Source organism: Pituophis catenifer, unplaced genomic scaffold (assembly GCF_029215685.1).
Source record: "Pituophis catenifer annectens isolate HBS135680 unplaced genomic scaffold, rPitCat1.0.hap2 SCAF_13, whole genome shotgun sequence".
Classification (NCBI taxonomy): domain Eukaryota; kingdom Metazoa; phylum Chordata; class Lepidosauria; order Squamata; family Colubridae; genus Pituophis; species Pituophis catenifer.
In genome coordinates this window covers 25,821,041-25,843,502 of record NW_027256893.1, presented here as the reverse complement: position 1 = coordinate 25,843,502, position 22,462 = coordinate 25,821,041, and the positions used below count along the sequence as shown (strand labels likewise).

The following is a 22,462-nucleotide window of genomic DNA, read 5'->3' as shown; positions in this document are numbered from 1 at the left end:
AGCAGGCGCGGCGGCCGGAGCCGGGCGGGAGCCGCTTCCACTTGCGCCGCCGGGGCCGTTGCTTCCCCCGCCGCCGCCGCCGCCGCCGCTGCCCAGCAGCAGCAGCAGCAGCAGCATCGTCGCCGGGAGCGGCGGCGCCCCGGAGCGAGGCTGGCGGGGGCCCGGGCGGGCGGGAGCCGGACGGCGGGGCGGCCGGAGCAGGAAGCGCCCGCGTTCAGATCTGCTGATTGGGGAGGAAAAAAACTCTTTGGATCTTTATTCTGCTAATTAGTTTCCTGCAAAAAATGGCTGATTAGTGCAGTGCGCATGTGCCTCATTACCCAGGCACGACGGGAAGGGCTAATTAGCCACCTTCTGGATCAATAAGATTCAGCCCAGGCGGCGGGGGAGGGCGGGAGGGAGCGCAGGCGGAGCGGAGCTGCGAGGGAGGGAGGGACGGGCGGAGGAGGGCGGGGGGCCCCCACTCCCGCCTCCCCCCGCGCATTCCAGCCGTTTTCTGGCTGGAGCCGGGTGGGGAAGTTGCCGGGAAAGTTGGGGCTCGGCCGGACGCGGCCCCGATCCGGCTCCGGCGGCAACGCCACGGCGCGGGCAAGGCAGCCGGCCCGGCGGCGGCGCCTCCTTCCGCAAGGCCGGGCGTGGGTCTTCTCCGACGCGGCGCCGGGGGGGGGGCGGCGTCCGGGCCGCCGGAGGTCGGCTGGGGAGCGAGAGGAGGAGTGGGCGGAGGGTGCTCCGCGGACGGTTCTGCAGAAGGAGTCCCCGCCCGGAGTCGGAGCGGCGGCCGCGCCCAGGCCGGGGCTCTGCAGACCCCTGCAGCCCCCAAGAGCCAAGTCGGCGCTCCCAACGCCGGCCGTGGGCAGCGAGAAGGGTCGCCGGGAGGGCCGGGGCTGGTGGCCCCAAGCCCGCGGTGCCTGGCTGGGCTGCCTGGAGGAACAGCGGCGGTCTCGGTCGGCGCTGAAGAGCTCGCGGACCCGGTTGCCTCGGCGACGTTTCCCCGTCAGAAGCTGGGCTCTTCCTGGGAGAAGCGGCTCCGGGTAAGTGGCTTCCTTTGCCGGCCATTTGGGTTCGGAGAGGGAGGGCACGCCGGATCTCTCGCAGCGCTTTCGGTGGCTCCTGCCGGCGGAGGGGCCGCGGAAACGCTGGACTGATCAACTCGGTAGGCGGCCTTCGCCCGATACTCCGCCGCTCCGTCGGCCCAAAGGTCGCTTTCTTTTGAGCTGGGAAGGCTCTTCTGCAAGCCTGCTGGCTCCCCAGCACAGAGGACGACAAGCTCAAGATGCAGCCTTCGGCAAGAGCCGGAGGGATGCGACCTTCATGCCCCAAGAAGCCCCTCCGCGGGCAAGCCATCCAGCGGGGGGGGGGGGGGGGGGCGTCCTCCGGTCAGTGCATTTGAACTTCCTACTAAGGAATACATTTCTTTTCCAAATTACATACAAACCACTTGTGGTAGCATTGTGGTTATTAGACTATGTTTAATTAACATTTTTGTTGTAATTTTAATAATTTACAAGTATAAATGACTTGCAACTTATTTCTCAGAAACAATGCTTAAATGGTACTCTGGCCTTCAGCTCCTGCTGATTCAGATTTAAGATTAGTGTACTGGTGTCAACTTCATTTTATTCTAATAAACAGTCATTGATCCTAAGAATGTTTTGGTTAAATTTTTAAATCACCACTACAAGGTGAGTTCAGTCTTATATCTAAAACTGAAATACAGGCTGAAGCACAGGCATTCTTAGAATTATCAAATTACTACTTAATAAAGTGCATTTTAGTTCTGCTAAACTGCGCCTCGTCCAAATTGTATAGGAAATAAAGGGGCAGCAGATTCACTCTAAAGGTGGGCCTGGTCACACTGCTGTCATGCTCCTGGGAGAAACCAAAGGGAGTCACGGACTCTTGTTGCTGGCTTTTGCCATGCGTCCCGCTCCTTGAAGGCTGTGGGGTGGGGGTATTTTAATCTACTCCAGAACAGATGAAGTCGATGGGGCTTTGAAGGATCTCTTCACCCCCTGCTTGCAAGCCTCTTGGGAGAAGCACTGGGGCTGCTATGGGGGCCTCCAAAATGCCAAAAATTCACAGCTTCCTCGGTCAGCCTAAGCACAGGCCCGCCGTGGTGAGAGTGGCTTCCTCCGGTGCGCCTTGGCCTCTGACTACCTTGAAGGGCTTTGGAAAGAATGATGGGGTTCAGAGGGAGGTAGAAGGAAGGAAGACCTGACTGAATGGCTCTGCCTGACTGCCTTAACCAGCTCCATCAGGAAGGAAGGAAGGAAATAGAAGGAGCTGTCTCAGATTGACTGATGGTGGTTTCCGTAAGTCCTCCCCCTGCCTTAAGGGAAGCAATCTGCCGTATAGCCTGGAAGGCTTTCATCCTGCCAGGGCCTGAGCCAGCACACCACCGCCAGGGGCACCTGGCATGCTCCCCAGCTACTCCACCAGCACTTTCGGGTTTGGAACTGCTCCTTCCTGGGAATGCTGAGAAGCTGTTTGTTCATTTCAGCACAGGGATTTTTCAAGTTTCTTCCATGGAAAAGAATGCAGTGGCCAAGCTTTGTTGTGCAAAATCCGTATGCTGTTCCTGCCAGTTCCTCATGGAGCGGCAGCCCATCCAGGCAGCTTGAAAGCAGACAATTCATTGGGCTTTGCAACCACCAAAATCACGGCAAGCGGAGAATGAACCACAGGGAGGAATGGAGAATGAGCTGGTGTTCGTATGACAGCCCCTGAGAGAGAGGGGGCACCACCAAGAGACTTCCCCAGAGATTAAGAAGAAAATGCTCCCAGAAAAGCATCAGATTACAACGGCTGCGAATGAATTTATACATCTATAAGCAGGACACAAATTGGAGTGAGAAAACCCTCACAATCAGAGCTTCAGCCAGGTTTGCCATTCATCCATCATTGGAACAACAAGAAAAGCTCTGATTTCATAGTACTGTATGTTTTGCTTAACACTGGCATTTTGAATTATGCTAAGAAATGATGTTATTTAACATATCTATGGCATCCTTACATTGTACATTTTATAGTACTTATCACAGCCATGACAAAACAGAAACCTTTTCATTGCTCATGGGACCTGCAAGTTCATACAGTCTGCAAATTTAATGTCTCTACTGCCGTAAAAGCAGAAAATGGAAATCCTCTCTATTCTAAATTTTGTAGATCATCTGTACAGCCAGCTGAGTCTTCCAGGAGGTGCTAGAATGTATACAAATTACTGTATTTGTTTTTATCATGGTTTAGTCGGTGCCTGGTTCAAAACACTTGTTCTTGAACGTTGTTTTATTGTCCCAATGCATCCAAAATTTTCAGTCCCAAATCGTATGGGGAGCATTTCAAGTCCAACGTGGCTTTGGGTGTTTTATCCACAAAATAAGAAGAGTTGGTAATAGGAAGACAGTGGTGGTCTTAGAGGAGAGATAGACGGCCTCCACTACCTACGTAAACCACACACAGTCCTCCCTTTACAAGTAATTTTAATATTTATTTTAATTGACAAGTTTTAAATTATGGGCCAAATTTATAAATTATTTTAACTTTATTTTAACTGTGATGTTTGTATAGATGTTTTTTATCTGGCTGTTCACCGCCCTGAGTCCGAAAGGAGAAGGGCGGTATAGAAATTCGAATAAATGAAATGAAATGAAATGAAATTTCATATTCTCCACATAGCTTTGTTTTTGCATCCAAGTATGAAGAAAACTGTAGCCATCTCTATAATTGTTATTTCTGTTCCCAACAGGAGAAAATATTGTCCAGTGTGACTTGTCTTTCTGTGCCACCTTGTTTTGCCTTCAAGGACAGCATGTCAAGCTACAAAGAGCTGCTTTGAGAGCACCTGGGAAGGCCAGCTTCCCCTTTCTCTCCTATCCCCCTCCTGCTCTCCGGCTACAGGATCTCCACTGACTTGGAAAGGCCTCAGTTCTGGACTCCTGGCCTGAGCAGGAACCGGTTTTGTGCTTGGCTCTTTTGGCCTTTCTGGGCAATTCAGCAGAAGGAGCCCTATAGGTCTGCTGTGTACCTGGCGGGGACAGGGCAGGCACCTTCCTCCAACAGGGAAGAAGTCCAGGTTGTTGGGCGATGGGCAGCGAGCAGCACTTTGGTGCTCCGTCTGCTTGAGCCCACTCGGGCTGGCAGGACCTGCCCTAGAGACAAAACGGTTCTTTCCAGTGAGATAGGAAGGGAAGGAGGTTGGCTCCTCTTGCAGACAGGGCAGCTGCAGGTACCGGATGTCCCTGGAAACTTCCCAGCTCTCCTTAGCCAGGGGGAATCCATTGCTTGACTCGACACAAGATGTTAACCCCTGGCAGAGCCTGCCCAGCAAGCGAGTGCCAGCATCCAGGACTTGATGGCCTCCCATTGAGGCTTGGTCTGCAAGGTGAAATCTAATATAATCCTGTTGATGTTGGGGTCATTCTCAGGCCAGTTCTCTCATTCAAGCGTGGCCCCTGACGAAGCATCGCGCTCGTGCATTTCTGTGGCGCATTTACTTTGCCAGTGACAACATATAAGAGGAGCAGGAAAAGAGGCCTGCGCAAAAGCTCAGGAAAGACCCACTTGCAGGCAGCCTTAAACTGTCCTGGCACCCCCGCATCTGCCTCCTTGACCCTTGACCTCGCCCTGAAAGCTTGGCAGATAAAAGCTGTGGGACTTGCAAGCTGTCTTCCTCCTGCCCCCCCCCCCAGGGAAAGAAAGGGGCCCAACGGCCTGGGACATCTTTCCTGGGCCACCATCTAAATATCTACCTTAAGGGCAATGCTCCAAAAGGGAAGCGAAGGAGTCCCCATTGATCTCCCCTGCTGAGGAGAGGGGAGGGGATCTGGGGACCCTTCATGCTTGTGCCCACCACCCCTTAGGAAATATTGGCCTTGGCGAGAATGCCGGAGTGTCTATCATGTTGGACTCTTGACTACTCCTAAAGAGAGACAGGCCATTGATGTCCAAAAGGGGGCTACCCTGTACCCCACTGACAGCCTGAAATGCTCCTCACCTCAGGCACAGCAGACACAGGCCACTCAGCACGGAGGCCTTTGGCCATCCTGAGAACTCTCCTGGTGGCGCCAGGGAGAGCTGCCCAAGGGCACTTGTGGGTGGTTCCTACCCCAGGAGAATCCACCACCTGCAGGCAGGAAAAGGGCGGCATCTTTCAGAGTCCCATTCACATAGTAGCAGGCGAATTGTGCACACAATGATCAGTAGAAGAGTTAAGTGAAAATCTCAGCAACTCTGGCGCACCCGCATCTGAATGCAGGTACCACCTGCCTGGAATACTGGAGCGGGGAAGGGCCCTTTATGGGGGGATGCGAGAGACAAGGCTGTCTCTCCAGAGGAGTGGGGCTGATCAGCCAGGTCACCTCCGGCTTCTCTTCTTTGCTGCTTCTCTCCATAGCTGATCAAACGTCCTTCTGCACGCCCACTACTGAACCAATAGCTCCCCCCCCCCCAGCAGAGGCACCAGCCGTCCAGAGGGATGGCATAGCTGCATGGAATGGGATGTCCGAGAAGTGTGGAGGACGGTCCCGACTGGGAGATGCAACACTGCCAAGGATTAGGAGGCCTCACAGCAGCTCAGGCTATGGATACAAGGTTTGTCAGAATGGTGGTTTACGCTAGCACAGGTAGTCTTTGACATACAGCCACAATCGAGCCCAAAATTTATGTTGCTAAGCAAGAGAATTGTTAAGTGAATTTTGCTCCATTTTACAACCTTTCTTGCCAGTTAAGTGAATCACTGCAGTTATTAAGTTAGTAACATGACTGTTAGGTGAATCTGACTTCCCATTGACGTTGCTTGTCAGAAGGTCGCAAAAGGAGATAACTCGACTCGGGGACACTGCGACCATCATAAATACGTGCCAGTTGAATTTTGATCACATGACACTGGGGATGCTGCAATGGCCATAAGTATGAAAATGGCCATGTCACTTTTTTCAGTGCTGTTGTAACTTTGAATGGTCACTGAACAAATGGTTGTATGTCAAGAACTACCTATATTGTACCTGCTCATCTATAATGAAGAATAGAATGGGAACAATCCAGAATCAACTTAGCAAGAAATCATGAAAATGGCCCCAAGGAGGATCCCTACCTGCTCCTGCACTTCCACGCCTGGCTCTTCCTCTTCCTCCTCCTGCCCGCTTGTGATTCAGGGAAGAAAACAGCAGATCCAGAGGCATCAAGAGAGGTGAATATTTGCTTTCTGTAGATTGGCTCTTTGGTGTATTTCTGAAGGATTTTGTCAGATAAATCCTTGGATTGTTTCGAAGCAAATTTTGGTTCTTGTAAAAGTTGGGAACTCTTTCTTCATGTGACTGTCCAGCACGTACTGCTTGCTGCTCCTGTGCTGCTCCATGTAGGTGTTCTCCTAGAAGCGTCTCATCCTAAAAAGGAAAAGGGAAAACTAATTTTGAAAGGCAGGTATTAACGCCTTTCCTCTTAAGTGGAGGGGGTGGTAGAGGCAAACCCATCCCACACCTGGGAGCGATGCACAAGGAGCCTTTCCATGCTCCTGGCTACCTAAGCACCTTTATCAGAATTTTTGGAATTTCTGCTGCCAAGAGCAACGCCAAATGCATGTAGGTCAGCTATCAGGCTTGGAGCATTGGGGGGCTTAAAACCAACACCCCATAAATGAGTTTGGAAAGCAGCTGGGAATCAGAGCTGGTCTTTCAGCGAAAGCATCCTAATCTAATGCATCGGTCAGCATTCCAGTTGCTCAGCGAGGAGCCGTCTAAAGGTTCTGCTCACATCAAATGCCTTGTGGCAGCCCCTAGGACCCTGGGAAGAGCTGGCTCTTGGAGAGGGAAGCCCCTTTTTTGCTTTGTCACTCTCAACATTTATTTCATTGTTATTCATTGTAGTCCTTATGTTTTAATGGTGTGAGCGACCTGGAGTAATCTGGAGTTGGGCAGCACATAAATTTGTTTGGTAAATAAATAATCAACATCTAATCGTGGATTATTGTGTGGACAATTAACCAGTGGAACAGCTTGCTGTCAGAAGTTGTGGGTGCTTCATCAATGGAGATTTTTAAGAAGAGACCGGACGGTCCCTTGTCTGAAATGGTATAGGATCTCCTGCTTGAGCAGGGGGTTGGACTAGAAGACCTCCAAGGTCTCTTCCAGCTCTATTCTCAATAAAGTCTACTTTTGCTCTTTGTGGCGTTATTTTCTGGTCTGATCTATCTAAAAGGACAAACAATTGGAGTGAAATATATTGTATTTATATTCAAATTGCCATTAGAGTATAAGTCTGTATAAATAAATCTACATTTATAGACATTATGAAAACTTGTGCTCATATGTCCATACATTTTTTAACCTTGGAATATGCCTCATCATTGCAAATGATACTAGGTATGTACGTTTGTATGTGTGTATATATACCCTGTTTCCCTGAAAATAACATCCCCTGATAATAAGCCCAATTGGGCTTTTGAACACATGCCCCCCAAAAATAAGCCCTCCCCAAAAATATTTAAATTCATACGCAGCCGGTCCCCATCATTTCCTCTGGTTAGGGTTAGGGAGACACAGCTGGAAATCAGGTAAGATGGCAAGAGGGATCCATCTTCCTCAATGTACCCCAAAATAATAAGACCTCCCTGAAAATAAGGCCATATGTTTATTTCAGGGTTCAAAAAATATAAGACAGGGTCTTATTTTCAGGGAAACATGGTATATATATCCCATTTCTATCTATATATTTGCTCATCTGTATCTCAGCCTACACGTCATTCTAATTCTTAAAGATGTGGCGGCTTAGAAAGTCCCATTAAAAAGTGCTTGGGGTGCTTTCATCAGAATAGATTCCACGCAAGTCTGGCAAAACAGGCTAGCTTGGAGGAACTGGCAGTTGTCAATCTGAAGTAAGGGCTGCAAAAACTGACATGACCACTAAGTGGCTGATAAGAGATTCAAAACAGCCTTGTTTGCTGCCATCTACTAGGAAATCTAAAATTTTGCAGCTCTCACAAGGCAAGAGAGAGAGAGAAAGGAAATTGACACTGCACACTGATCCATAGTTTGGTCAGTAGCTGGATTTTCTGGGTTCACATTACACAAACAGTAAATTTACTATATCAGCTGGATTTGCACAAGATGCTGCACTAAAAAGGGATGGACTGTTTGATTATGTTGTGCAAACAACTGCAGGAATAGCTTTCTTAAGCCCAGTAAATGCAAAGGCATATTTCTATGAGAACGGTATTAGCCACATTATAGAAAGGATGAAGAATGAAGTGTCACTGTAATGCAAGCTTTTTCAGTGTTGGCTTGTTGTCCCTTCTATACTCTCAGGCTGACGGAAGCTAGAGGAAGGAGGTCCTTGCCTTCCACTGCTCCAGCTCTAGCGAAGGGCTTTGTTTTAAAATTCCTCTCTTGCTTTTAAGCATGAAACGCATTGCTATGGCTGACCAAGAAGAGAAGCAGATCATTCACTCCTTTTTAGAGGAAGAGAAAAAATGGTCTCCTTCAGAGAATTATGGAGCTGGAAGAGCCATTCAGCCCCCCCCCAAGCCCCACCCTCCAACCCGGAGTCTCCCCAACCACTGGTCACCTCACTGCTTCCAGGCAACGCTGTGGAACCGCCTGCCCTGCTCTTCCGGCCAAATGGAGTCAGGCTTCCCACAAAACCATTTTTCCATGTCCACTCTGGAATGTTAGCAAAGGAGACTCTGCTCATGGGGTTGGGGGATTGCATTAGGTACTCAGAGAAGAGCCAAGTAAAACTTGATTGAGTGGTTCGGCTTCTTTCTTGGACTCAGAATCCTTGGCATCTCAAGGAGAGCAGCTCCTTTTGCCCTCTAAAGTTTCCGGGAGCAACCGCTCCCTAGGTACTCCGGATTGTCCTACGAATAGCCCTAGAGGGGTCAGATGGGAAGCCAAATCATCTTGTGCCCATCGTGATTCTGACCCTCGGGTGCTACCTGGACTGAGCATCGGTATTAGTTATATGTCCTGTGTGTGGGATCTGTGGAAACGGAGGGAAAGGCATGGAGGGGGGGGGTTAGCTCGCTCTCCTGTCTTTTCTCTTATCCCATGCCTTTCATTCATTTGTCTTCCTGTGTTCTTTTTCCGCACTCTGAAGGATGTTGCTTGTTCTGAAAGGACACAGGATGATGGGTGAAACAAATGAGCCAGCCTGCTTAACTCTGGGAAGGGGGGCGGGATTACACAAGAGCTGCCAAAGAATCCGGTGGCAAGCAGCACTTTTTGAACCTCTTTGCTGCCCTCTTGTGGTCACCTGGATTTGGGCAGCACAGATATACCAAGGTCCCGTTGCTCAGCAATGTTTTGTTTCTGATGTGCTCCAAGGCTCAACGGATCACAACAACTCACCAGTTGGACCAGTCCCATCCTGAAGTCTGATGCAGGTTAGAGGCTCTGTGATGGGACTCGGTGCCAGAAAATGTGAGAGAGGCAGTTCCTCCAACACTCCCCTGGCCCCAAAGCCAACACAAGGGCAGCCGCTGTTTTTCCCGTCAGCAGCAAGAGAGATGGCCAAACAATCAAATGTGCCATATAGAGGTCACAATGTCACCGGGGGCTACTCTCATGATGGCCACCTACCGCTCAGGCAGTGCTCGAAGGCAACTTCCAGCCGGGGCTTGAGGCCTGCCCGAGTCTCCTCAGGGCCGGACCACATCTTTGCTCCTGTCCCTTCATCAGGGCCTAAAAACAACAGAGTTGCCCCTGCTGTTTGTATTTTCAGAAGCTACTTTTCTTAAAATGACTTTTGGGCTCTGCTCTCTCTGATCAGGTTCTTTTTCAGCAATCCTCTTTATTTTTTCTCACTGTCTGTCCATTACTGACTCTCCAGCTTGCAGAGAGTCCAGAAAAATGCTTAGATAGACTAGCAATCCAAGAACAGTAGGACATGCAAGTGTGAAAGATGAGTCCTTTGAAAAGCCCAGTCTATGAGGTGGCCACCTTCCCGGTTCCCTCCTGAGGGAATGCTGCATGGCACATCTGAGGCAGAAATGGCAACCTGAAGATGGCTCCTCTGGGAGGGCGGCCAGTGGTCACCCTGGAATGAAGAGCTGGCGAGTGGAGCAGCTCTTTGATAATCCCCCTTTGGACATGGAGAGGACTTGAGATGCCCACAAGGGCTCCAGATAGTTGATCCTCGTGAGGAGCTATAAGGCCGCAGTCCCCAGGGGACGAGGGGACTGTCATTTTCTGCTCAAACCAAGGTCCACGCCTTCAAAAAAGGACACTGGATTCACAAAATTCTTTTTCTAACCACTTTCAGAAAATGGTGGTTCACTGCTTTTTGGCTATTAGGAACCTTTGGATCAATGAGTTTTGCAGTTTAAAGTTTAAAGACAGATAGATAGATAGATAGATAGATAGATAGATAGATAGATAGATAGATAGATAGATAGATACTGATTTTGGAAAGTTACAAATAGATGAAGAGTCCAGAGTGTTTTAAAATAAGATTTTGTCATTAAGACTTTTTCTTGTGGGAAAATGCTGTTGTTTTGATTACTAAAAAAAAAAAAAAATGATAGGGTAGGATCCTGAAGCTTGCACACTAGAGGGAACCAGAAGGAATTAAAAATTACAATTAAAGGAAAAGAACACTTAAATTTTATTAAATTTGCTGTTCAGAAAAAGGTTCTTCCTGTACTTTAGGAGTTGCAAGTAAGAAGAGGCTGGGGGCTGCCGTCCAGGACAAGGGGTCCCGAGCAGAGACCCATTTGGGGATTCATTTAGTCATGATGGGAGGTCATAGTTGCTGCTATTTTTAATTAAGAATCAATAATTTGGGTATTATTTTAATTGCTTTTATTTTTTGAATTTTGTTCACTGCCCAGAAACAATTGAGAGATAGGTGTCCATACAAATTCAAAAAATAAAAGACAGAGAAATCACCGCACCAACCACGAACAGGGAAGATGGCTTCAGAGAAGACCTAGAGAAGAGATTTAGAGACTTCACTGACTTCAACAAACTGAAACTGAGTCAATAAAATGGGTGCATCATCTACAGAGATGAGTTGCTGCAGCCTTGGCTGCGTTCACCCAACAGGTTCTCTAAAATGGCCTCGGGGCCAGCTCGGGACTCAAGATGTTAGGCAGCTCCAGGCAGTGGGATCAATTCACTACCTGTGACCAAGTGAAGCACAGACAGGCGTCCTGGTGACTAGGCCAGACAGCGGGGCCCAATGTGGAGGTCAGAAACAGAGCCGAGAAGGGGGGTTCTAATGAGGAATCCTTTGGGGCCTTAATGGGCTCTCAAAGAGCTGCACATACTGAATTTCACACCAGTCACCTTATAAGTCAAGCCATGCCATAGAATGTCAGACATCGAACTGGAAACTAAATTAACCTGCTGAAGTCTTCAGCGAGCATCTCTCGTTCCCTTTCTTCACACCTCCATGGGGGGCTCCCCTTGCTCCAAGCACTGGAAAATCTCGCTTCACCTTTCTTCCTCCCCAATGAACTGCTGGCGATTTCGGTGCCTGCCCCAGTTGAAGTCCATCTCCAAGCCCAGGAAGTCAACTTTTCACAAAGGAAAAAAGACAAAGCTCTTTATTAGTGGCCAATTTTAGCAGATTGCATTTTAAAATCAAACACAAACTTTGGACTGTGGCAGGGAAGGCCTTAGTGGAGACTAGCTGGGCATGCTGTGAAGTTCCCGTCAATTGGGGAGCCAGGCCTCAGGGCCCAGGAATAGGTGACTTTGTTCCCCCTCTTCTGCCAGCCTTTCTCTGCCCTGTCAGTGGGGACCCCATTTTTTCAGTTGTCCTCTAGCCTAACCTTTGCTAGATTTAACATAAGCATCTTTGAATTCAAAGAATACACTTTGCTGTTTCTGGAAATACCTGTCATTGGATTTAAGCTATTCTTCGCTGATGTTGCAACTTCCAAGTCAAGCTTCCTACCATACCACAATCTTAACAAATCATGGAAAGAGGAGGAGGAGGAAGAAAAGGAGGGAGCAAGGGGGAGGGGAGGGGAGGGGAGGAGGAAGCTCCCAGGCCTGTCTATAAATCAACCCAGGAAGCCCCCGGAGCTATACCAAGAAGAGCACAACCGCCTGTGAAGAGCTGGTCCTTCAAAAGAGCCAATTGTTTTTTTTATTTCAAGACACACAACTGCCGGATTCCCACCAGAGCTCTGCCAGTTTTAAAACTGACCCAGGGAAATTCTGGTGTGGAAATATTTTTTACTTAAGCTGCTGGAAGCAGAAAATAGGGACAACTGCAGCTTGAGTCCCTAGCCCTCCCCAAATGAGCTTTTGACCCAGGGCATAAACAACCGGAGTTCTCAGAGGAGGAAAGGGGGTCCATAGGTGAGGACATTGATCTGAAGACTGATGATCTCCTGAGATGGATCGAGCTTAAATCATCCGACCCTTCAAAGCTCTCTGCCATCCGAACAGCCAAAGGCCTTCCGGATAAACCCTATTTCAACAAACCAACTTTACATGCAGAAGGATGATCTGAGATTTCTTACAGCTATAATAATTTGGAGTGACAGATATGGGCCATTCCCCGTCCTCCAGAATAAAGGGGTCTCTGAAGGCGATGCCATTCTTTGCCACCTCTTTTCAAGCCTCTGAACAACATTTATGAATACCGAAAAAGGGAAATGGATGATATTTCAGGAACTGTTTCACTAGCATTCTCCAAGCCACATAAGCATCCATGTTCTGAGACACCCCAAATTAAAGAAGATGTATTTCTGGGGCTGTCAGCAGAAAGACCCACCAACATGGCAGCAAGGACTCTCTCTGGAAGGAGGCTGGGCGGAACCCAGCTGCAGCCTGGCAGGGCTCTTCCCAAGGAGAGGAAGCCTCTAACAACCACACTGAAGAGCAGCCTGAGGCAATCACCAAAGCCCGCTCTAAACAGCCTCTAATTAATTGTTATCCTGCTACTCCAATGAGCCCCAGGAGGGCAACAAGCCAAACAAAAGTGGGGGGGACCTCATTTACTCATTCAGAAAATCTCTGACAGCAATTCTTCAAAACTGGGCAGCTCCAAAGGAAAAAGGGGCACCCCCAAGTGGCATCCAGTTCTTCAGCTGGATTTCCCTGCTGTTTCTTTCAAGGTGAGCAAATGGCAAACAAGCAAGGTTTCCTTTGTCCTCCTGGTGATCAGGTCAGGCTGGCTTTGCTTCAGCGGCCCAACCAAGCCTTGGAGGACTCCGCGCACCCCAGGACAGGCCAGCAATTTCCACAGGACCCGCATAGTTTGTTCCCAGAGGCAAAGGTGGAGAGAAGTGGATTCAGGAAGGCCACCCGCTGACACACCTACTTCAAGCTCAGCTATGCTGGTAGCACTTCTCCCAGGTTATGAGACTTCAAATGCCGGACCATGGAACCCATCATTCATGTTTTGGGCGTCCTCTTTGAACATGGAGGAAGTCCTTCCTAATATGCAAGCAAATCATTGTAAGCCGCCCTGAGTCTCCGGAGAAGGGTGGCATATAAATTTAAAAAAAAAAAAGCAAAAAAATCAATCTTTCCCTGGCCAGTGCCGGGTTCTCAGTAGCAGACAAAGCCTGTTTCCTTCCACACCTGCCCACCTTTGGAGGGCTGAGCTCGCTGCGCCTGGCTGGTGGGCCTGAAGAGACAGCCTGCCTCCAAGGCCTTTGCCCACCTCCCAGGCAAGGACACTGCCCATCCTTCACAGCAGGGGTGAAATCCAGCAGGTTCTAACAGGTTCTGGAGAACTGGTAGTGGAAATTTTGAGTAGTTCGGAGAACCAGCAAACACCACCTCTGGCTGGCCCCGAGTGGGGACGGAATGGGGATTTTGCAATATCCTTCCCCTGCCACGCCCACCAAGCCATGCCCACAGAACCGGTAGGGAAAAATTTTGAATTTCACCCCTGCTTCACAGCCATGGAGAAAAGATGGAAGAAGGAAGGGGATACCCGACCTGGAAGATCTGGAGGCAGAAATCCATTTCATTACCTCATTCACGGGCAAAGCAAAGGAGCAGCCAGGGAGAATCTCAAGGGAAGGGAGAACCAGCAGCATCACCCTTGGGATCCCGGCTGCATTTCAATCTCTTCCCTGACCAATGGGGATAATTTTGTTGCAGTACACTACAGCATCCTCCTTTCTCTTTGACAAAATGAAACCGAGTCCTCAGGATTTTTTCACCCATTGCTCTCTTGGCTGCTCCGCTAGTACTATTTCATTACTTATTGATTTTTCAACATACTGTCTGTGTGGCTGTAATTTACACAGGTTCTGATGGCTCTTAGCAATTCTTAACACCTGAAGGTGAGATCCTGGAACTCATCCAGGACAGTAAATGTAAAGAACTCGAGTTACAAGAAAAGCATGACAAAGCAGGAAACTTGCTAGCCAAAGAAAAGATGACGTGAGCACAAGGCCGACCTTATCGTAAGCCAATGGATGCCTCTGAGTTAGCAATGCTGAAAAAGCAATTGACAGAGTGAATAAAAAACAGTGGAGAGAACTCAGTGCAATGAAGTGCAATATTTTAGTTAAAAAGATGAGGCAACATTGGACATCAGGAGAAATGTCTTGATATGGAAGTGGTATTCATTTCACAACCAGGGACCTTTTCTGGTAGGAATGTCTTCAATTGCAATTGCCTCAGCCATTCTCCATTGGGAAAGTATTCTCTGTTTTCCATGGTGCTAATTCTCACAGCAAGATGTCCTTGGTTACAGGACCAACTTCTCCCCCCTGCAACATCCTGTCTCCCTGGAGGTGCCCACTCAAAGCCATGACTGAACTTTGCTATGTCAGAAGCTCCGGAAAGGGAGAAACGTCCTTCTTCTTCTAGGCCAGGGCTGTCAAACTCCCGGCCTGCGGGCCAAATACGTCACATGCCACCCACGCTCACGCCTGGTTTAGCAAAGGGAGGGGGGAAGTCCCAATACATCATGTGACGCTGCCATGACAATGTGAGCTTGACACCCCTGTTCTAGGCGGAAAGCACAAGGAAGCTGTGGGGCCACCCGGCTCCACTTCCCACCATTGCAGAATCCAAAAAAAATCAGCAGCAAAGAGCCTGGGTGGCTTCTTTGCTGCACCACTAAGGCCACTGATGAGGTCATTTAGCCTCTCTCTCTCTCTCTCTCTCTCTCTCTCTCTCTCTCTCTCTCTCTCTCTCTCTCTCTCTCTCTCTCTCTCTGTGTGTGTGTGTGTGTGTGTGTGTGTGTGTGTGTGTGTGTGCATAAAGTGACATTAAAATTGGTATGAATAATGCAAAGAACACTTTTCAAAAATCAATAGGCAGCTTTAGACTGTACTTGTTTGTCGTATTTCTGAGTTATTGACCCCGGATCAAGAGCCAGGTTCTGATTTATAAAGTATCTTTAGTAAATGAATACTTTCTGCTAAGCCTGAAAACTAACCCCCTGCTGAAGTCTGCCAAGCATCTCGGCCCCTGCCCACCCTAAAGTTGCTGCCTCTGGCCTGGGCAAGAGATGAGATTTCCTGGAGAAGTCTAAGTCGGCCTGTGGCTGGGCCCAGACGGGTCCCCTTGACCTGCAGGCAGCAGCTGGGTGTCCACTCCAAGTCAGCGTGGAAAGGACCGGCTCCGCCTCTCCCCGGCCGGAAACAGACCTTGGGGGTGTGGCTTTCCCCACCTCCTTGGGTCACACTCCTCTCAAGGGGAAAGTGCAGAGGCAGCCAGGAAGGCTCAGCTGAGATCCTGGCAAAGAAGATCCATTAATTAGGCTGCCCACTTGAACTCCCTTAACCCAGGACCAGAGGCCCTCGCACTGACCTCTCAGAGCAAAGCTGGCTTTCCCTCGCTGCAGAGCAAAGTGCTGCCCCCCCTCCCCCTGTAGTTTCAGTGCCCCCCAAGGAGAGATTGGAGGGAATGGCCTTGCTTGAAACTCCTACCTCCTATGCCTCACAGCAAGGATTAGAACGGTTTAAGTGGGATCTTTTGAATGAATGGGGCTTGTTCTGTACCTGTATCTGTTCAGCTCCCTATAGAGTCTCAACATCTTTCCCCAGAAAAGCCTACAGAAAGTGCTGCCTGCTGCACGGCCACTCAGAAGGGCTGGCTACAAATGCTGCACATGAAAATAGATTTCAAAAATTACCCTATTGCATGTCATTGAGAAGTTCTAGATTAATAAGGTTTTGTCCCACAGAGTGGCTAAAACAACAGTCAGTTTCTTTATGTCCTTCCAGAATGAGTGACTGATTCACATGGAGCATGGATGGACCAATGTCTTGGCCAGGTCAAGGGCAGATCCCATTGTTCCAACTCCTTTCCTGGATGGAGTTGATTAAACAACCTCAGTTGCTGAGTGACCTGTTCAAGTACTGATCTCCTATTGTGCCAGATGTGTCTACTAGGGCAGGCTTTAAAAGAAGAGCTGACAGGCTTCAAAAAGGCAGCCAAAACCCAAGGAAACATAGCAAACTTCCCTCCCCACAAGTAGAACCTAAAGTAGGTCAGCCCAGCTACTAAGGGCAAGCAGGTTTCCTTGAAAGTGTCTCTAGGTATGACCGGTCCTTCAAAGCTGCTGTGTTGAGGGAGAAAGAAAAGGGGGCATCATTTTATTCCACATTCACAAATTGCTCTGTGGCCACCCATCTGTCCATAGATGCATTTCTCCAGCACCTTTTGGCTGAAGAAACCCAACCATTTTGGAGCTTCTGTGTCACTTCTGGGGATTGCCCAGAGGATTTTCAAAAACTCATTACCAATTGCTTCACCTGAGGTTTTTCAGCAACACCTATGGGAATGAAACCTTGGTCTTTGCAGTCAATTTGGATTTAGAATTAGATGAGCTTAATTAAAAGACAACCTACTGGTTGAAGAATCCAAGGTATCGGTTCACACTGGCACATGGCATTCTGAAAGCACAATTTCTCCATTCCCAGTCTATGGAGAGTCTCAGTCATCCAAGCCATAGTTGTCCCAAAGGTGCTATCCCAAGTGGGCCATCATTAAATCTCAAAAAAGACCTTATAGGAGCTCCTCCGTAACAGACAGCGAAGAAAACAATAAACAAAGCAACTTTGTCATTCCATACATTACATGAATACTGGAAAAGCTCAGGAGGATCTTCAGCCAACACAACATACGTGCACACTTCAAACCCAAAAATACACTAAAGCAGAAACTTGTCCATCCCAAGGATAAAACACCCAGACACAAACTGAGCAACGTGGTATATGCAGTACAATCTCTCAACAGATGGAGAGGGATACAACATCATCTATCTCCAGTCTACAACACAGTCCTTTCTACAGTTCCAAGGAGGTTTCACACCCATTTGCACTACTCAGGTGACCCTGAGGATACAGTTAAACCTCCAGGTGGCCTCAATGACTCTCTAAAAAAATGCAAATGACCAGCTGTCTGCAAGGAGTATAAATCCTTCCATTTCCCATCATCCAGCCAGAGCTGAAGAAGTTTCTTGGATGGGAAGCAAAATGTCTTCGAAGAAAAATCAGAAAGTCCAGTTGCCTCTTGAAAAAGCACATTTGGATTCTCTCTTCTGTTTTCATATGTAAACTCTCCTGAGTCTGGCTTAACTTTTAAATTAAGATGATCTTTAAAGTGAAAAGAGGCCCTCTCCTGTAAACTTTTGCAAATGTCACGGACCTCTCAGAATTGGAGACTTTCCAAAGGTAGCTAGGTTCAGTGTGTGGTGGAGTATTGGTACAAGGACCCAGCCTTAAAGCAGGGCTTCAGTCAATATGCACAATATTATCAGACAGGGCCAAAGACTGCTTTTTTGCACCTTGTGAACAAGGTAGTCCTTGCCACACAATACAACAAGAAGGACAGGCATTTTATGAACTAATGAAATTCCTGTCTTCTTCCATCTGCTACCAAGAATCTAAAGGGGACAACAGAGCTAAGCCACAGAAGTGATGAAGGCTGCAGGAACACCCTCAGGGTGAGGCCTTCCTTGGGTAGTTTATTTGACAGAAGGGCTGATTGGCATTCAGCAACCAGCTTTCAGGGTGTCTATGGGCCCAGACAAGCAGAAATCCAGCACCACCCTTTTGGCTTATAAGCAGCAGTGGAGACTTTGCAGGGAGAAGGAAAGGTTATCTGATAGTCTATCCTAGAACATAACCTTTAAACCCATAAAAATGCAGAAAAGCAGCAGAACTTGTCATTATCCCAGCAAAGAACAAACTTTACTCATTGTTACATTTCAAACAGGTGTTTTTCAACTACTTCAATTAGAAATTTCTATGGTAGTTTACAAAGCACAACTCATCACTAAACAAGACTCAAAACTGGCCTCCACCTAATCATACTGGAACAGAAATGCATCCACTGACCAGGCCAGTGGCCAAAAAATCCTCTTAGCTAATGGATCCCCCAGTGGGCAGGTGGGAAACCCCCTCAGCACCTACCTTGAAAGCTTCCACCTGGAAAAAAGACAGGAACTGTTACAGGGGCACTAAATGATTGCCCTGCCATTTTCTACTGGAAAGTGTCCGAAGTTGTCATTTATTTCCTAGAGAAGACAAGCGGGTAAAAAAAAGCCGGTTGGGAAATTGCTTTCCAAATTGCTCTAACCTGGTTCTTGATGGCGATCGTTTAATGGAAGCGCGAGAGACAGCAGCCAGCCACTTCCACGTGGTTTTCCCAGACACGCAGGGGTGTCACCCTGATGATGGGGTGTCCAGCTGAGCTTCCCATTTTCTTTAAGGTCAGGCCAGGAGAGCAGGGCTCCGAGCAAGCTACGCCTGGGTCTCCTGCATCTCCTTCATGGGCATAGGGAACTCCGCACAGCCATCCTGCTTCCCAGAAAGGCCCATGGGAGGAGAGGGCCATATCCTGCTCTGCTCTGCTATTCAGACTCCTCGAGCCCTGAGGCTGCTTTGCTGAGGAAATCTTCCAAAATCAATGGCTTTCTGGCAAGGACTCTCATGAGGGTTGTATAAACTTAATTAGCAATGATGAATATTTACAGCTTTAATTCCACTTCCACCAAGCAGCTTTTTGTTTTTGGTGGGATCTCCCTGTCGCAGACCCTTCAGTGCAGAGAGGGTTCTGAGCCTGAGGGGCAGGTCAGCTCCTGCTGGGAAATCTCTGAGCACCATCCATCCTTCGGGAAACGGAGGCAAAGGCTGGCCAAAGAAAGATTCTCCCATAAGAGTTCTGGAGTCCTGCATGATCAAGGTTCAGTTGTGCCAGATGTAGAAATAAAGGGGACTTTTCAGGATAGAAAAGTCATTTATCACCTATATTTAAAGTTGAATTTGCTGATATTTTATGGTATTCGATATTATTTCTATTAACATTTTATGCTGAAATTACAGAATGATTCGTGAGTGCTGAATTTTTGATTGCCTTTACACTTGCTGGGATACTATTAAAGTTGATTTACGTTAATAGCACTGTAAGAAGATATTAACAATGAAATTCCAAAAGCACTTAGCATCCGATAATTGGAATTAAATGACAAAAAGAAGATCATAAAGGGGATGGAAACGAAGGAGCGAGGTTGGCAGCATTTCCTTCATTTGCCACCAGCCGGGCAAGCTCGCTCAAAGGAGCCCCGATGCCATCCGGGCCAGCTCAGCAGCGGCGTTCAAAAGAGGCGCGTGCGGCTCAGGGGACACACTCGGCCGATTGGCGCTCCGTCCACCTCAACGGGAACCTTTTCGGGCCAACGAGCTCGACCAAGCCGCCTGACCGGGGAGACGGAGGGACGTTGCCATCTGCCGCTGGGATCCTTTCAGGGCAAAGCACTCAGCTCCGCTCCTTCCACAGTGGCCATCGCCGAGGGAGGGCCCGGCCGGCTCTGACATCCTCCCGGCGGCACTTGAGCCAGCCGGGGCCAGGAAGAGACCGCTGTCGCTGTGGGCGATGGGCCGAAGAGTTTCTCGGGGCTTCGGCAGCTTTCAAGGTCCCTGCCCTTTTTCGCAGCCAGAGCTTCCCGGCAGAGCTCTCCCGGGGGCTGGGCAGGCGGAGGCTGCGACCCGGAGGGAGGCCCGTTCCGGAAGAGGTCAGGCCGGGGGCAAGGGAAGCGCCGCCGCCGCCGCCTCTGGCCAGGCTTCGGGGCCTGCAATCAGCCTCCCGCAGGAAGAGCAGCTGTGGGCAAGGCGGCCCTGCCGGCCTCCGACTTCCGGCCTGGGGCCCCTTGGCGGGGCGGCGGGCGGGGGTCCCGTGGTTCTCCAGCCCGGCTGGCTGCCAAGACGGGCGCGGGGGGCAGGCGGCTCGCTCGGCGCCTGGCAGCCCCCGCTCTCCGCCTCGGGAGCCTGGCCGGGGAGGGATGCGGGGCCGAGGGGGGCAGGGCCACGCGCTTCGGACCTCGGGTTCCCCGGGCTCAGCCCTGCCTGCCTTCCCGGTCGCTTCCGTCGCCTTCGGGCTTGGCGAGGGGGAGCTGCGCTGCCCAAAGGCAGCTTCCTCGGCAGGCACCGCGACCGACCCCAGGAGAGCAAGCAGGGCGCCTTCGCTGGCCAGGAAGCGTCGCTGGAAACGGCCCGGCCAAAGAGAAAGCGCCCCTCACCTTAGCGAGGCTCGGCGGGGAAGTGGCTGGGGCCTCGGCTGCGCCGGGCGCTCGGGGGCGCTTCTTCTGCCTCCCCTTCGCACCTGCGGCTGGAAAAGAAGGAAAGTTGTTGTGGAATAAGTTCCATAGGCTTCCGCTAGAGTATTTCTTTTCTTTCCTTTCCTTTTCCATTTCCTTTAAAAATTCTTCCCGGTTGTGATTTCATCAAAATAGTCGGAAGATTCTCCAGCCTCAGAGTGAAGCCCTTTCGTTCTTCCTGGTTTTGCACATTTGATGGACTAATTTCCCCCTTCAGAAGCTGACTTTCTATACCTTCCCAGGTTCCATATTGTGTACTTTACTCAGCAAAAGGACATGTGTGAGTTTTGTGTAATTTTTAAAGCTGAAGCCAACTCTTGAAAAGTAACAGAACATTTAAAGCCCACAAACACTGAACTAAAGCACAAGGGTCTCTTTAGGAGTCTCCAACCCCTTGCTAGCCTCCCAGTCAATGAGATGCCTGGTCGGACCAAGCTGCATTGGCTTAGCTAAAGCAGAGTGCCTCCCCGTTCATCCCTGGGTCCCACTCATCCTGCAGAGGTTCCTGGTCCCCTTCTCCATTACTCCCAGCTTCTCCTCTCCTGTCAGGCACCCTGGCACTGGCAAAGGAGCAGGATGTGAAAGGGGGAGGGGAGGGGAGGGAGGGAGGAAGGAAGGAAGGGAGGGAGGACAAGACTATCAGTCAAGGCCTACTGACTTGAAAGAAGAAAGGGGACCAGTTGCCTTGGGGACGCCTTGTCAGCACTCTGTCCTTTAGGATCTCCTCCTCCTCCTCCTCCTCCGCTCACCATAGGTATTGGTCCTTATCCCGTGGGAGGTCAAGTGGGAAAGGCAGCCCACAGATGAGCTCTGGAATCTCCATGGGGCAACAACGATGTCTGGACAGCAACTGCTTTGGAAGTTTCTAGCCCCAGAATTCTAATGGTCTGACATTTCTCTGTTGGTCTCCGAGTCCTGCCGGTGTCTTTATCAAACACACAGGGCTACAGTGGGGAGAGGGCTGGACCAGCAGAGGAGACCCAGGAAAGCAACCTGGATGATTTGGGGCCAGTGAGTCTGTCTCACTGGGGAAAAATGGAACGAAGAGTGCTATGTACAACATCTTGAGTTCTTGGGAGTAAAGGAGGATGTCAATCCAACAAATAGTAATAAATAGATTGTAAGTAAAATGATTAATTACAGAACCAGCTTTTCCCCTCCCATTGAGCCAATGTTCCCTATTCCCTTACAGGCCGTCCTCCAGAAATCCAGACCTCTCCGGCTAAAGTTCAAGAAGCTGCAGGCCATCAGCATATGGCTTCCATCCCTGGACCTTTCTTTCCCCAAAGAGATTTCCTGGAGGGAGCGGCTGCCTGTCATTTAAACCTTTTGACACTTCTTCATTTTTGTTCCTAGCTCAGCAGGAGCAGCCAGTTTTGCAGCCTCATGAAGAGAACCGAGCATTTGATCTGAAATTGTTTTTCAATAGCTGTATCTTCTTCTGTGTTATTGCTTTACATGGCATATGTTTGTACAATATTGAAAATCAATAAAAGTACAAAAATGTTCCGTCTTCTTTTAAAAATGAAACTATCTTGTTAGCATTCTGGAGCTGATGTTCTGCTTTTCCTTTTTTCTGTGTCTGGGGCTGTTTGAGGGACCAGGCTGAGAGGCTCAGCAAAGCGGATAGAAGAAGGGACTGCCCTCCAGGCCCCAAGAGCAGCATCTGGCAGACATTGGGCCAAGGTTGGTTTGTCTGTCTGTCTGTCTGTGTGTCTCTCTCTCTCTCTCTCTCTCTCACACACACACACACAGAGGCTCTCTTAAAAACTGAACTGGTTCTCATGGAGGTTCTTTCCAGGCTGAGGTGATTTTAGTCAGTGGCAGCTTGAGAAAAGCTCCCCCATAATTCAGACTTCATTTTGCAAAAGAGAAGCGGCCTCAGGGGGTAAAACCATTATTTTCAACATCTTGCAGGCTTTCTTCAAGGGGGGAAGACATGCTG

General features: G+C 49.3%; 1 long non-coding RNA gene across 1 annotated transcript; it reads left to right on the top strand.

Moving 5' to 3' along the window:
• Positions 1 to 19,534: 19,534 nt before the first annotated feature.
• On the top strand, positions 19,535 to 22,023 carry LOC139323558 (uncharacterized). Its single transcript, XR_011600999.1, has 2 exons — positions 19,535 to 19,935; positions 21,710 to 22,023. It is a non-coding gene; the product is annotated as an uncharacterized lncRNA (long non-coding RNA).
• Positions 22,024 to 22,462: the final 439 nt, after the last annotated feature.